Source organism: Phyllobates terribilis, unplaced genomic scaffold (assembly GCF_046119375.1).
Source record: "Phyllobates terribilis strain yellow unplaced genomic scaffold, ASM4611937v1 Scaffold_60__1_contigs__length_8166268, whole genome shotgun sequence".
Taxonomy (NCBI): domain Eukaryota; kingdom Metazoa; phylum Chordata; class Amphibia; order Anura; family Dendrobatidae; genus Phyllobates; species Phyllobates terribilis.
Window position 1 is genome coordinate 5,756,206 of NW_027362820.1, and position 13,687 is coordinate 5,769,892.

The 13,687-nt window shown below is 49.9% G+C and overlaps 1 protein-coding gene across 1 annotated transcript in view; it reads left to right on the top strand.

The window, feature by feature from the left end:
• Nucleotides 1-2,062: 2,062 nt before the first annotated feature.
• LOC141192334 (uncharacterized) overlaps nucleotides 2,063-13,687 on the top strand; it is a 732,001-nt gene continuing 720,376 nt past the window's right edge. Inside the window, exon 1 of the mRNA XM_073661842.1 lies at nucleotides 2,063-2,097. The gene's annotated coding sequence lies outside the window, so the exon portion shown is untranslated. The remainder of the gene's footprint in view (nucleotides 2,098-13,687) is intronic.

The following is a 13,687-nucleotide window of genomic DNA, read 5'->3' on the forward strand; positions in this document are numbered from 1 at the left end:
TTCTATTTTACTCCAACCCTCTTTATAAGAACAAGATCAGAGTCTCATTATACCGAGCAGAGAAGCTCCAGGGACAAAGACCCCGTCTGCTCCTAACACGCTGGGGGCCGGGAGTATCCAGCCACGGGGCCCGGATTCTCTCATTTGTGGCCCCAGCGTTTCTTGTAGAATAAATCCCTTTCTCATCCAGTCCTGTAGTAATGACTTTGTTATCAGGTTTTGTAGGAGGGTTCGTCTGACTCCATCTTATGTTATCAATATCTGTGCGAGAAACAGGAGACGTCCGAGCGCAGTTTTACCGAGTGTCCAGTGTCAGTTCTTCTACAGTCTGATAAAGAGCCGCGGTGTCTGCAACCGAACTTGGGGAGTATACAGCTGTATACAGCGTACACACGGCTCCGTACACACATGGCTCCGTACACACAAGGCTCCGCTCCGTACACCTCGTACACGCGCGACTCCACCCCGTACACCTCGAACGCGCGGCTCCGCTCCGTACGCCTCGTACACGTGCGGCTCCGCTCCGTACACCTCGTACACGCGCGGCTCTGCTCCGTACGCCTCGTACACGCGCGGCTCTGCTCCGTACGCCTCGTACACGCGCGGCTCCGCTCCGTACGCCTGGTACACGCGCGGCTCCGCTCCGTACGCCTCGTACACGCGCGGCTCCGCTCCGTACGCCTCGTACACGCGCGGCTCCGCTCCGTACGCCTCGTACACGCGCGGCTCTGCTCCGTACACCTCGTACACACAGCTCCGCTCCGTACACCTCGTACACGCGCGGCTCTGCTCCGTACACCTCGTACACGCGCGGCTCCGCTCCGTACACCTCGTACACGCGCGGCTCCGCTCCGTACACCTCGTACACGCGCGGCTCCGCTCCGTACGCCTCGTACACGCGCGGCTCCGCTCCGTACGCCTCGTACACGCGCGGCTCCGCTCCGCACGCCTCGTACACGCGCGGCTCCGCTCCGCACGCCTCGTACACGCGCGGCTCCGCTCCGCACGCCTCGTACACGCGCGGCTCCGCACGCCTCGTACACGCGCGGCTCCGCTCCGCACGCCTCGTACACGCGCGCGCTCCGCTCCGTACGCCTCGTACACGCGCGGCTTCGCTCCGTACGCCTCGTACACACGCGGCTCCGCTCCGTACACCTCGTACACACACGGCTCTGCTCCGTACACCTCGTACACACAGCTCCGCTCCGTACACCTCGTACACACGCGGCTCTGCTCCGTACACCTCGTACACACGCGGCTCTGCTCCGTACACCTCGTACACACGCGGCTCTGCTCCGTACACCTCGTACACACGCGGCTCTGCTCCGTACACCTCGTACACACGCGGCTCTGCTCCGTACACCTCGTACACACGCGGCTCCGCTCCGTACGCCTCGTACACGCGCGGCTCCGCTCCGTACACCTCGTACACACGCGGCTCTGCTCCGTACACCTCGTACACACGGCTCCGCTCCGTACACCTCGTACACACGCGGCTCCGCTCCGTACGCCTCGTACAGACGCGGCTCTGCTCCGTACACCTCGTACACGCGCGGCTCCGCTCCGTACACCTCGTACACACGCGGCTCCGCTCCGTACACCTCGTACACACGCGGCTCCGCTCCGTACACCTCGTACACACGCGGCTCCGCTCCGTACACCTCGTACACACGCGGCTCTGCTCCGTACACCTCGTACACACACGGCTCCGCTCCGTACACCTCGTACACGCGCGGCTCCGCTCCGTACACCTCGTACACACGCGGCTCCGCTCCGTACACCTCGTACACACGCGGCTCTGCTCCGTACACCTCGTACACACGCGGCTCTGCTCCGTACACCTCGTACACACACGGCTCTGCTCCGTACACCTCGTACACACGCGGCTCTGCTCCGTACACCTCGTACACACGCGGCTCTGCTACATCCACACTGTAAACCCCTCCTGACCCCACACATAAACTTCAGCTCATCCAGCACCATGACAACCAGCACAGCAGAGTCCTGCATCCACTGAGGCCCCTGATCATGTGACCCCTGACTCCTCCCCTCCTGTGACCTCAATTCATATATGTGGTGGCGGCTCTGCAGGTGGAGGTTTGTGGAGACCCCATTACTGGGCGCAGGGGGCATTAACCCCTTCAGCGCCGAGACTCTTTTGGGGTCTTGTGTTGCCCCTTTATAAGAATCATAAGGTTTTTGTTCTGTTTCCTATAATAGATACATACGACCCAACTATGGAGACAGGAAGGAAGGAAACGTATTGTTCTCATAGTACAGGACCCCTTTACTGCCCCACAGTGTAATGCCCCCATTATGCCCCTTATGCAGGATGTATGATACCCCCACACAGTGTAATGCCCCCATTATGACCCTTATGCAGGATGTATGATGCCCCCCCACAGTGTAATGCCCCCATTATGCCCCTTATGCAGGATGTATGATGCCCCCACACAGTGTAATGCCCCCGTTATGCCCCTTATGCAGGATGTATGATGCCCCCATACAGTGTAATGCCCCCATTATGCCCCTTATGCAGGATGTATGATGCCCCCACACAGTGTAATGCCCCCATTATGCCCCTTATGCAGGATGTATGATGCCCCCACACAGTGTAATGCCCCCATTATGCCCCTTATGCAGGATGTATGATGCCCCCACACAGTGTAATGCCCCCATTATGCCCCTTATGCAGGATGTATGATGCCCCCACACAGTGTAATGCCCCCATTATGCCCCTTATGCAGGATGTATGATGCCCCCACACAGTGTAATGCCCCCATTATGCCCCTTATGCAGGATGTATGATGCCCCCCCACAGTGTAATGCCCCCATTATGCCCCTTATGCAGGATGTATGATGCCCCCACACAGTGTAATGCCCCCATTATGCCCCTTATGCAGGATGTATGATGCCCCCACACAGTGTAATGCCCCCATTATGCCCCTTATGCAGGATGTATGATGCCCCCACACAGTGTAATGCCCCCATTATGCCCTGTAATCAGGTGACTGGATACAACGCACAGACATACACAATGTGGGAGTAACAAATATAATTATTTATGTCCCTGATATGGGGGAATTGTGATAACTATAGCAACAGTGAATAATGCAGAACAGGGAGATTACAAGGTGAAATCTAGAATATCAGATATACAATGAATTCTCCGGCTCACTCTAACTGTAATCGCAGCCTCTGACCGTATGTTACTTTAGCTATTGACAAGGGTGATGGTCCCGACAAATATATATATATATATATATATATATATATATATATATATATATTTACACACACACACTGGGTATGGAAAGTATTCAGACCCCTTTAAATTTTTCTTTCTTTGTTTTATTGCAGCCATTTGGTAAATTCTAAAAAGTTCATTTTTTCTCATTAAAGTACACTCTGCACCCCATCTTGACTGAAAAAAAGACAGAAATGTAGAAATTTTTGCAAATTTATTAAAAAAGAAAAACTGAAATATCACATGGTCATAAGTATTCAGACCCTTTGCTCAGTATTGAGTAGAAGCACCCTTTTGAGCTAGTACAGCCATGACTCTTCTTGGGATTGATGCAACAAGTTTTTCACACCTGGATTTGGGGATCCTCGGCCATTCTTCCTTACAGATCCTCTCCAGTTCCGTCAGGTTGGATGGTGAACGTTGGTGGACATCCATTTTCAGGTCTCTCCAGAGATGCTCGATTGGGTTTAGGTCAGGGTTCTGGCTGGGCCAGTCAAGAATGGTCGCAGAGTTGTTCTGAAGCCACTGCTTTGTTGTTTTAGCTGTGTGCTTAGGGTCATTGTCTTGTTGGAAAGTGAACCTTCGGCCAAGTCTGAGGTCCAGAGCACTCTGGAAGAGGTTTTCATCCAGAATATCTCTGTATTTGGCCGCATTCATGTTTCCTTCAATTGCAACCAGCTATCCTGTCCCTGCAGCTGAAAAACACCCCCATAGCATGATGCTGCCACCACCATGTTTCACTGTTGGGATTGTATTGGGCAGGTGATGAGCAGTGCCTGGTTTTCTCCACACATACCTCTTAGAATTATCACCAAAAAGTTCTATCTTCGTCTCAGACCAGAGAATCTTATTTCTCATAGTCTGGGAGTCCTTCATGTGTTTTTGAGCAAACTCTATGCGGGCTTTCATATGTCTTACACTGAGGAGAGGATCCGTCGGGCCACTCTGCCATAAAGGCCCTACTGGTGGAGGGCTGCATTGATAGACTTTGTGGAACTTTTTCCCATCTCCCTACTGCATCCCTGAAACTCAGCACAGTGATCTTGGGGTTCTTCTTTACCTCTCTCACCAAGGCTCAGTTTGGCTGGATGGCAAGGTCTAGGAAGACTTCTGGTGGTCCCAAACTTCTTCCATTTAAGGAATATGGAGGCCACTGTTTTCTTAGGAACCTTGAGTATTGCATAAATTCTTTTGTAACCTTGGCCAGGTCTGTGCCTTGCCACATTTCTGTCTCTGAGCTCCTTGGGCAGTTCCTTTGAGCTCATGATTCTCATTTGGTCTGACATGCACTGTGAGGTCTTATATAGACAGGTGTGTGCCTTTCCAAATCAAGTCCTATCAGTTTAATTAAACACTGCTGGACTCCAATGAAGGTGTAGAACCATCTCAAGGAGGATCACAAGGAAATGGACAGCATGTGACTTAAATATGATTGTCTGAGCAAAGGGTCTGAATACTTATGACCATGTCATATTTCAGTTTTTCTTTTTTAATAAATTTGCAAAAATTTCTACATTTTTTTTTTTTTTCAGTCAAGATGGGGTGAAGAGTGTACTTTAATCAGAAAAAAAAAAACTTTTTTAGAATTTACCAAATAGCTGCAATGAAACAAAGAGTGAAAAATTTAAAGGGGTCTGAATACTTTCTGTACCCACTGTATATAATATTTTCCCTAGCGGGGGTTTCCGGTTCTTCCCCGTAGGATGCAAGTCCTCCTGACAAAGTTTATCAAGGCTCGCTGGGCCGCCATCACTTCAACCAGCCTTGCCCTGCTTGTTGTAGTAGCCTGGACCAACCCCTGTAGCATACGTCAGTGCTGGAAGCAGCAGCCTGGCTCACTTGCGCCTCCCACTCTTAACTGTAGCCGTATACTCCCGAGAGGAATCTCCTCGCGGATCTTCGGTGCTTATCCAACTGTGGGCATTTCTCATACCCGAAGTACTGGGGTCTAGTTCTCTGGCCTTGACTGGCGTAGCTGCGACTTCGGCTCTTGACCGGCGCAGGTCTGGTTCTTGGGCTTTAGCTAGCATAGACTGGATTCTGGGACTCATCTGGCACCGGCCGGGTTCTGCTTCCCGGCGCACCACAACGCGCTGCCTTGGGTTTTACCACGGCCTGGTTCCTCGGCTTCAGATTCCCCTGCACATATCGTGCTCGATTCTTTGCTTGGCAACAAATCTGCTCCCATTTTGGGGAGCTGGCCTTTTATGTCAAGAAACTGTGTCATCAAAGTCACCTTACCCGGTGAACCATCTAGACTCCTTCCTGAAACTCGACCTCTTCCCATTGGTTCTGGAGGGTTCCGCTTGGACGACAGATGGCAATCTTCTTATACAAATGCTGCACAACACTGAGGATTTTCTCTTTTTATGGCGCACAATCTTACACTCCTTATGCAGTATGTATGATGCCCCTCACACAGTATAATGTTCCTACAGTACTGCCATCTCTCATACAAAAGATAATATTTCCATAGTTCCACCATCCGCCCCACACACAGTATAATGTTTCCACTGTACCACCATCCCTCACACACATTATAATATTCCCACTGTACCACCATTCCCACCACACACAGTATAATGTTCCCACAGTACTAGCATTCCCCTAGCACAAAGTTTAATGTTCCCACAATACCACCATCCTTCCATGCACATTATAATGTTTCCTGAGGACTGCCATCCCCCACTAACAGTGTAATGTTCCCACAGTACTGCCACCTCCCCACACACAGTAAAATTTTCCCACAGTACTGCCTCCTACATACACAATATGGTACTATCTACCCCACGGCTAATTAATAAATACTTACTTAGCCCCATTCTTGGTGCAGATGCTAATAAACCCAGGACCTATGAGATATTTGCGTATTACCAAATTACTGTAGGGGTAAATAAACCCTAAATAAAGGATTAAAAGCATTAAAACATGATTTATCTTTAAAAGTGGTAGATCAATTTAAAATTTCGCCATATCTCCACTATGACTGCAGGAAGAAAGAGCAAGAAGCTGTTAAGATTTTGGACATAGAAGTGGCCAATTTATTGGTACCTATTGGACCTATGGTGCTAAAGCAAAGGCTTTAAAAGGTAAGTGACTCCATTTTTTATTGCATTATAACTAGTGTTGAGCGATACCTTCCGATATCGGGAAATATCGGATCGGATTGGATCGGACCGATACCCAAAAAGTATCGGATATCGCCGATTCCGATACCGGAAACCAATGCAAGTCAATGGGACAGAAATATCGGAATGAAAATAAACCCTTTCTTTCCTTGTAGGTTAATTCTACATGAAGGAAAACAACTAAGAATAATGTAGAATGTATTGAGGGAGGTGGGGGAGACAATAAAGGCATGGAGGTTTAGCCCAATCAAATGGAATAGCAGGAATTAATATATTTTTTAAGACGTTCCGAAATATTGACTATGTTAAGTATTTTTATATTTTGTCAGATATTTATGTTTCATTACTTCCATGCTCTTCACCTTCTTTTTTAGTTCTCCCACACTCTCTCCTTCATCATCCTCAGCATCAGCATCTTTTTCATCTTCTTCTTCTTCACCTTCTTCATCTTCTTCTTCTTCACCTTCTTTTTATTATTCTTTTTTTTTACATTCTTCATATTCTTCTTATTCAACTATTAATCTTCTTCATATTCTACTTCTTCATCTTCATCATATTCTTATTTGTGACAGGCATTCCTGTAGTTGTTATCTATAAAAGTTTGAACATTACACCTTTCGTTCTGCTTGTCACAAAAGATTGACAACAGGATTTGTCTGCGTTCAGTTTGGCCTGCAGCAGCAGGTCTTTTCCAGGGGCACCACGAGGAGGAACGGACTCACCCCCATACACTGCTTAGTCATCTTCTGCTTATAATTTAGATATTATCTTTTGCTCTGATTTTTTGTCTTATGCTTAATGTTCTTCCGCTTTTTGTTCTGCAGCTTCTTGTACTTCTGCTTCTTGGTTTTCTGTCTCTTGTTCTTCTGTATCTTGGTGGTTGTCTTCTTCTTCTTTATCCTCTTGGTCAACTTCTTCAGGGTCATCTTCTTGGTCTTCTTCGGAGTGGTCTTCAGGGTCGTCGTCTTCGGGATCCTCGTCTTCAGGGTCGTCGTCTTCGGGGTCCTCGTCTTCTTCGGGTTGGTCTTCAGGGTCCTCGTGTTCAGGGTTGTCGTCTTCGGGGTCCTCGTCTTCTTCGGGGTCGTCTTCAGGGTTGTCGTCTTCGGGGTCCTCGTCTTCTTCGGGTTGGTCTTCAGGGTCCTCGTCTTCAGGGTCCTCCTCTTCAGGGTCCTCCTCTTCAGGGTCCTCGTCTTCTTCGGGTTGGTCTTCAGGGTCCTCGTTTTCAGGGTCCTCGTCTTCGGGGTCCTCGTCTTCTTCGGGGTGGTCTTCAGGGTCCTCATCTTCAGGGTCCTCGTCAGGGAGATCCAGAGTGATTACCAAGAACCATTTCAAAAAGCTTGAACTTGGAAATGTAGCAGAAGGTACAGCTACCGAGGACCAGCTGACGGTACTGGAATTCAGTTACTAAGCAGGAGGTACCTGTGCCAGAAAGCACTACCAAGGGCCAGCAGACGTTGGTGGAACTTGGATACCGAGAAGGAGGCACCTAAGCCAAAGGCACTGCCGAGAACCAGCTGACGGTACTGGAACCCGGATGGGTAGTAGAAGGTACAAGAGCAAATGGAACTAACGAGGACCAGCTGACGGTACTGGAACCCGGATGGGTAGCAGAAGGTACAAGAGCCAATGGAACTACCGAAGACCAGCTGACGGTACTGGAACTCGGTTACTAAGCAGGAGGTACCTGTGCCAGACAGCAGTACCAAGGACCAGCAGACGTTGGTGGAACTTGGATACCGAGAAGGAGGCACCTAAGCCAAAGGCACTGCCAAGAACCAGCTGACGGTACTGGAACCCGGAGGGGTAGCAGAAGGTACCCATGTAAAAAAAAGTTTCAAGGCCGCAAGCCGGCCGCAGTTACCAAAACCCACAGTCCTACAGGGGGTGCTTGTCCTATTGGCACTATGGAACCAGCCTTCATTGCCAGATCCCGCAGCCCACATAGGAGTCACCTAAACTGCAGGCACCATAGAGTCGGCTAACCCGACCGCAACACGACAGGACAATGCATTGGAGGCAAAGTGACGTTGACACTACCCGGAAACAGCTGGCGTGCTGGAACCAGGCTGGGCAGGAGGGAGTACCCGTGCCAAAGACACTGCTGGGAAACAGCTGGAACCCAGGGTAAATAATAAAAACAGAGTGGAGCCAGAGGCGTAATTGGAGCAACTTTAAAATCTGTAGTAGCGTGAATTTGGACAGAGCAGGAGAAATTGCCGGACACACAGCTGGGGATCAGCTGACGTTACTGAACCCCAATAACACTGGAGCAAGCGTTGACTGTGCAGACGGCACTTCTGAGCAGCAACTAGCGGTATTGGAGCCCAGGGTAAATACTAAAAACAGAGGAGCCAAAGGTGTAATTGGAGCTAGTTTTAAATCAGTAGTACAGTGGATGTGGACAAAGCAGGAGAATTTGCCGGACACACAGCTGGGGATCAGCTGACGTTACTGAACCCCAATAACACTGGAGCAAGCGTTGACTGTGCAGACGGCACTTCTGAGCAGCAACTAGCGGTATTGGAGCCCAGGGTAAATACTAAAAACAGAGGAGCCAGAGGTGTAATTGGAGCAAGTTTTAAATCAGTAGTACAGTGGATGTGGACAAAGCAGGAGAATTTGCCGGACACACAGCTGGGGATCAGCTGACGTTACTGAACCCCAATAACACTGGAGCAAGTGTTGACTGTGCAGACGGCACTTCTGAGCAGCAACTAGCGGTATTGGAGCCCAGGGTAAATACTAAAAACAGAGGAGCCAGAGGTGTAATTGGAGCAAGTTTTAAATCAGTAGTAGAGTGGATGTGGACAAAGTAGGAGAATTTGCCGGACACACAGCTGGGGATCAGCTGACGTTACTGAACCCCAATAACACTGGAGCAAGCGTTGACTGTGCAGACGGCACTTCTGAGCAGCAACTAGCGGTATTGGAGCCCAGGGTAAATACTAAAAACAGAGGAGCCAGAGGTGTAATTGGAGCAAGTTTTAACTCAGTAGTACAGTGGATGTGGACAAAGCAGGAGAATTTGCCGGACACACAGCAGGGGAACAGCTGACGTTACTGAACCCCAATAACACGGCAGCAAGTGTTGACTGTGCAGACAGCACTTCCGAGCGCCAACTGGCAGTGTTGGAGCTCAGGGATAATACTGAAAACAGAGGAGTCAGAGGTGTAATTGGAGCAACTTTAAAATTTGTAGTAGTGTGAATGAGGACAGAGCAGGAGAAATTGCCGTCCGCACAGCAGGGGTACAGCTGACGTTACTGAACCCCAATAACCCGGCAGCAAGTGTTGACTGTGCAGACGGCACTTCTGAGCGCCAACTGGCGGTGTTGGAGCTCAGGGATTACAGTTCAGGTGGTAGAAACATGAACACAACAGGAGACCTGGATACTGTTGCCAACCAATTACTTATTCTGGAAGAGGACTGGCAAATTCATGAGAGATCCAGGCCTTGTTCATTTTGAGAAAAGTAAGCCGGTCAACGTTATCGGAGGATAGTCGCATACGACGGTCTGTTAGTACACCACCTGCGGCACTAAAGACGCGTTCCGATAATACACTAGCAGCAGGGCAAGCTAGCACCTCCAATGCATACTGACTAAGCTCTGGCCATGTATCCAGCTTACAGACCCAAAACTTGAAGGGAGAAGAGCCGTCTGGGAGTACACTGAGAGGGCAAGACATGTAGTCTGTCATCATCTGACGAAAACGTTGCCTCCTGCTGACTGGAGCCGTCTGTGATGGTGTAGACATTTGTGGCGGTGGGGACACAAAACTTTGCCACATTTGGGCCATACTGGTCTTGCCTTGTGCTGAGGCTCTGCTTCTGCTCCCTCTTTGTGCAGAGCTTCCTCCACTGCCTCGATGCACTGAGCTGCTTTGTAAAGCACTAGCAGCACTGCTCTCGGTTGGAATGGAGAACATGATGGAATGCACCAGTGCGTCTTGGTACTCCCGCATTTTACGCTCCCGGTTCAGTGGTGTTATGAGGCTTTGTAAGTTGTCCCGGTAGCGAGGATCTAGGAGGGTGGACACCCAATAATCAGCCGTGTTGAGAATGTGGGCGATGCGGCGGTCGTTTCTCAGGCACTGCAGCATGAAATCAACCATGTGCTGCAGACTGCCAACTGGCCAAGAAACGCTGTCCCCTGCTTGAGGCGTGATCTCTGCCTGCTCTGCATCACCCCACCCTCGCTCTAGATACTGACTACTAGAGCATTGTGTACCTCCCTCCTCTGGACAGATGTCTTCCTCATCCATTGACTCCTCCTCATCCTCCTCACAAAGTGTCCCCTGCCTAGGTCTTTGTGAGGAACCACGTTGCGCAGACTGTAGAGAATCAGATGGCATTTGTGACTCCTCATCCTCCACCTCTTCCAAAACCTTGTCCCTTAGTGCTTGCAGTGTTTTTTCAAGCAGGCAGATAAGGGGGATAGTCATGCTGACTAGTGCATCATCTGCACTCGCCATCCTTTTGGAATAATCGAAGGCATGCAAAACGTGGCAAATGTCCTTCATAGAGGCCCACTCAGTGGTGGTGAAGTGTGAACGGCGCGCACTGCGACTTTTTTGCGCCTGCTGCAGCTGGTAGTCCATTACTGCTGCCTGCTGCTCACACAACCTCTCCAACATATGTAACGTTGAATTCCACCTGGTGGGTAGGTCACATATGATGCGATGTTCCGGAAGACGTAATCGGCGCTGCAGAGCTGCAATGCGTGATCTTGCGTTGCTGGAACGCTGCAAGTGAGCGCACTCTATGCGGACCTTGTGAAGCAGTGCATCAAGATCCGGATAGTCCCTCAAAAAACTCTGCACAACCAAGTTGAGCACATGTGCCCAACATGGGATGTGAGTGAAGTTGCCTAGGCCCAGAGCTGCCACCAGATTTCGGCCATTGTCACACACTACCATGCCTGGCTGGAGATTCGCTGGCACAAACCACACGTCGCTCTACTGCTTGATGGCATTCCAGAGCTCCTGCGCTGTGTGGCTTCGATTCCCCAAAGAAATTAATTTTAATACGGCCTGTTGACGTTTGGCCACGGCTGTGCTCATATCGGTCATCATAACAGGTAACCGTTCACGGGTCGATGTGGAGGTAGACCGTGACGGCTCCTGCAGCGCTGATTCAGAGGAACTGGAGTATGAGGAGGAGTCAATGTGTACAGACTGGATTCCTGCAGTCCTTGGAGTTGGCAGAACACGTACAGCGCCACTCTCAAGATCTGTACCCGGCTCCACAACATTTACCCAATGGGCAGTGAGGGAAAGGTATCGTCCCTGTCCATGCTTACTGGTCCACGCATCGGTGGTCAGGTGGACCTTGCTACTGACGGCGTTTTGTAGCGCATGTTTAATTTTTCCCTCCACATGATGTTGCAGGGCAGGGACGGCTTGCCTGCTGAAATAAAAGCGACTGGGCACGTTGTATTGTGGGACTGCCAATGCCATAAAGTTACGGAAGGTGTCAGTCTCCACCAGCCTGAATGATAGCATTTCAATGGCCAGTAGTTTAGCAATGCCAGCATTCAGAGCCTGTGCTCGGGGTTGGTTTGCAAAGTATGGGCGCCTTTTCTCCCATGCCTGTGCTAACGATGGCTGTAGACTGGCCTGGGAGTGTGAGGATGACTGGGAAAGTGGTGCTGTGGGTGGAATTACACTGTGTCTCTGTACAACAGTGCCAGAGATTCTTCCATGGCGATCCTGTGAGGAAGCCGAACCAGCTGTGTGTGAGCTGGAGGAAGAGGCTACAACACGAGCTGAAGAGGTGTTAGGTGGCGCTGTAGGTTGGCCTAGGTCTTCAGTGTGTTTTTGTAACTCCACCACGTGCTTGGTCCGCACATGTTTCCACATATTTGTGGTATTGAGGTTACTGACACTTTTCCCTCTTTTCACCTTCTGATTACACTGCTTGCATTTGACAAAGCAAATGTCATCTGCAACTGTGTCAAAAAAGGACCAGGCACTGCAAGTCTTGGGAGCGTCTGCTTTGGATTTTGGAAGAGCCATGCTCCTAATGGGTGCCTAAGTGGAGGCTACAGGCAACCAAGTCTGCCCCCTCCCTATCCCTCCTTTTTGGGCTGTTTGGGGAATCTCTTCCTCAGAGCTGCTCCCACCACCTTCCTGTCCCTCACACCATGATGGGTCAAGGACCTCATCATCTACACCACCCTCTTCAAACAACTGCTTCTCCTGGGTAGTCTCGACAGCACAGTACGCACCAGAAAGAGGCACCTGAGTCTCATCATCAGATGCATACTGAGGTGTGCTGCTGACCATAGGCACTGGCCCACCCGCCTCTTCAGATTCAGAGAGACAAAACGGTTGCGCATCACTGCATACTACCTCTTCTTCAAATTCTCGAATTCTGCTTGGCTGGCCCCCTCTTTCCAAGCCAAGAGATTCAGAGAACAGAAGTAGAGCTGGCTCCTGTCCAGGGCTCTCTGACTGCCTGGGCAATTTGGCAGGTGGTGAAGAGACAGATGGGTGCTCTTCAGTGCTCTGGACCTGAGAGGATCTGGAACTAATTGAAGTCGATGCGTTAGCTGCCATCCATCCGACAACGGCTTCAATTTGGTCCTCTCGCAGTAGTGGGGTACGGCTAGCTCCTACAAAGCTGCGCATAAAGGACTGTTCCCTGGTAAAACTGGGGGATGCTGAGTCACTGGTGCCCGCAGCAGGCACAGAATCCCCACGTCCTCTCCCTGCAGGCACAGAATCCTCACGTCCTCTCCCTGCAGAAACTCCACGACCACGACCACATGCCTTACTCCCTGCCTACTTCATCTTGGTAGTCTGATAAAGATAGGCAGAAAAGTACTAAGGCCTTAGTATGCTTATTCCTGAACAGCTGCTAACATGTATAAGAAACACTAATTTTATAAAGTATGGACTAGACTTTAATATGAGCTAATGTGGCCTACACAACTGTAAAGTGGAGTGTTTGGTGAACTTTATTTAGGTTTTTTTGTCACAAAAAGACACTGGATGTGCCCAAAGATGTAATACCGATAGTATCACAAACTTTTTGTAGCTATTACAATGTAGGAAGGTAACCTACAATGCAATAGATGAGGCTACAAAAAATAGGCTAATACTATTCTGGCTGGGGCTGCAGGGCGCAATGCTGCAGAAAGGCTCCTCTAACTACTCCTATATAGTGTGTTTGGAACCAATTTAGCTGAATACGGATGGAACCACCACACTAATAGGAGATATCAGGAAAAATTATGAATTGTCAAAAAAGGACAATGTATGAGGCAGTGACACACACTGAGTGCACTACAACCAGACGTGGCTGAAGCAC